General features: G+C 52.5%; 1 pseudogene; it reads right to left on the minus strand.

Moving 5' to 3' along the window:
- Nucleotides 1-640: 640 nt before the first annotated feature.
- Nucleotides 641-1466, minus strand: LOC118677006 (annotated as a pseudogene).
- Between the last annotated feature and the right edge of the window lie 1296 nt (nt 1467-2762).

Below are 2762 nucleotides of genomic sequence, written 5' to 3' on the forward strand. Positions count from 1 at the left end.
ATACATGTTGATGCATTTGTATATTGTCCCTGTCCCCCTCCAGAAGACAAACTCATTGGGGTAGAGAATTCTCTTCCGTTCACTGCTGACTCTCCAGCACCCAGCACAGTGCCTGGCATGTAGTAGGTGTGCGATAAATACCTGCTGGCAGAATAAACTCATTTGAGAAGCTTGACTGATGGGTAAGGGCACCATGGAAATAGCTGGAGGGAGATGTGGAATCCAGGCTGTGTTTGCTTTTGCTCTGTTTCATTTTTCAGATGGGAAAGAGTGGGGCATTGACCAAACACCAGGAAACCATCGCTCCATGGGACTCTTTTTTTTTTTTAAATATATATTTTATTGATTTTTTACAGAGAGGAAGGGAGAGGGATAGAGAGTTAGAAACATCGATGAGAGAGAAACATCGATCAGCTGCCTCCTGCACACCCCCTACTGGAGATGTGCCCACAACCAAGGTACATGCCCTTGACCGGAATCGAACCTGGGACCTTTCAGTCCGCAGGCCTACGCTCTATCCACTGAGCCAAACCGGTTTCGGCATGGGACTCTTATGAAGAGGCTTCCACATTGACTGTCAAGCTCTGGGGGGGGGCAGGAATCACTTTTGTTGCTCATTATTACGCCCCTTAGCGCCTAGCAAAGTGTCTAGCACATAGAAAGCACTTAAAATGTTTGTAAAATAAATAAATCAATAAAACAAAAATAAAATTTTATTGCACTTACCATGTACTAGGCATGGTACTATTTGATATATATTAACTCATTTTTTGTTTGTTTTTCTTCTTAATACAGTATTTATTTGTCTTCCTTCTGTCCAACCCTGAGCCAACCACTTTCCTGGGACTTGCCTGGGACATATAGGAAAAGGAACACACAGGGCAGACAAGACACGGGAGAAAGAATGATGGGGGTGGAGACAGCTCCCTCACATGGCAGAGAGGACGAGAAAGGCCACCAGCAGGCAAAAGAGCCCCATGGCCTCTGAGAGGGCGAAGCCCAGGATGGTGTCGGAGAGCTGTTGCTTCAGAGAAGGGTTCCTGGCATAACCGATGATGAGGCTCCCAAACACAGTCCCAATTCCAGCCCCAGAGCCTGCCACCTTGCTGTGGCAGCCCCAGCCCCGATGCACTTGGCTGCTGTGTCAATGTCCCTTGAAGTGGCGCTGGTTTGGAAGCTGCGGCTAGAAATAAGCTGCCAAGCTGCTGAGGCTCTCACCTGCCGGTGCCGCTGGTGCTTCAGCACTGCAGACAGTGACCAGTGAGCGGCTCGCCAGGAGGGGCTCCTGACCAAGGAGGGGTGGAGGCCAACGGTGCAGGCACACATTCCAGGGGACGAGGGGAGCTGCTCCCAGTGCAGAGAAGACAGATCACACTAACTCATTTAAACCTCACAACAACCTATTATTGTTATTATTATTGTTATTATTATGTCTCATTTAATGAGACATGGGGAAGTTAAGTAACTTACCAAGATGGAACAGCTAGTAAGTGGTAGAACTGGGACTCTAAGCAGGCAGGCTGGCACCCAGATTCATGCTGGAAGCCACTGCATCCTGCATTCGAGTGGGGTAGACCAATCAGAAGACTCATGCAACAGCCAGGCGTTTGGGGCTGGTGCAGAGGGGATGAAGAGGGAACAGACCCGAATCACGCGGGGGGTCCTGCCTGGGTGACTGAGTGGGCGCAGGTGATAGTACCAATGGGAAACACAGCAGAGGGTAAGATGTTCAGTGTGGCCATGCTGTCTGTGAGACCCAGGGGACACCCAGGAGGAGAACCCGGAGAGGCCTGGGCTGCAGCAGAGATTTGGTGGCTGGTAGCTGAAGCCATGGGAACATGCGATATCACCAGGAGCTAGTACAGAGCCAGAAGCAGGAGAACCCAGCAGAGAGGCCTGGGAACAGCAGCCAGAGAAACCGTGGGAAGGAGGCAGAAACTCAGGTAAGAATGGAGCACCAGGGGCCCAGGCCAGAGAAGGACAAGAATAAAGGCTTGATCCCCAGGCCAGGGGCTCTGAGAGGAAGGTGTACAATCAGGAGGTCATAGAAGCCTTGGCATGGATGGAGGAGGCAGAAGCCGGCGCCTGATCCATGGATCAGGAAGTGTCTGAGGGAGGATGGAGAAGCAGGTTTGGAGAAGGGGCAGGAAAGTGAGAGAGGGCACAAAAGGCAGCTCCAGAGGCCAGCGGGTCCCAGGGGGGATTTGCTTGCTGATGAGAGGGGGTTAGGAGTAGGCAGAGGAGAGCCCAGGAGCGGCAGTCAGCCTCAGTCCCGAGGGAGGGAGGCAGAGAGGGGCCCTCTGCCCTCCCCACTCTTCCCCTCCCCCAGCCCTGATGTGAGCGAGCAGGAAGAGATTTTCAAGGGCAAGTTTCAGCTCCAGCAAACTTTCTCAATCCCTGGCTCCCACACGAGGTCAACCCTGTCTTCCCTCGGGGCTGGTATTCATATTACTAAACTGACTGAGACCTGGGCTCCAAATGGTTGGGTTGCTTGTGGGCCGTATGCTGAAACCAGGACCTCTGCTCGGCCAGGCCCTGAGCCTCTGCCTGCTGGGTGGCGGGGCTCTGCGGGGTCCCAGAGGAGAGGATGGTTGGCACAGACATGCTCGGGGCAGTGGTTGGCAGTTGCTAATTGTGCGATCATTTATGTCTGTCTCTGGCACGTGAAGGCAGGAACCAGGGTGGGTTTGCTCATCGTTGTCTCCTCTGTGCCTGGCAGTTTCTGGCACATAGTAGTTGTTTGATAAACATTGACCAAGTGA

The sequence above is a fragment of the Myotis myotis genome, unplaced genomic scaffold (genome assembly GCF_014108235.1).
Source record: "Myotis myotis isolate mMyoMyo1 unplaced genomic scaffold, mMyoMyo1.p scaffold_m19_p_2, whole genome shotgun sequence".
Taxonomy (NCBI): Eukaryota; Metazoa; Chordata; class Mammalia; order Chiroptera; family Vespertilionidae; genus Myotis; species Myotis myotis.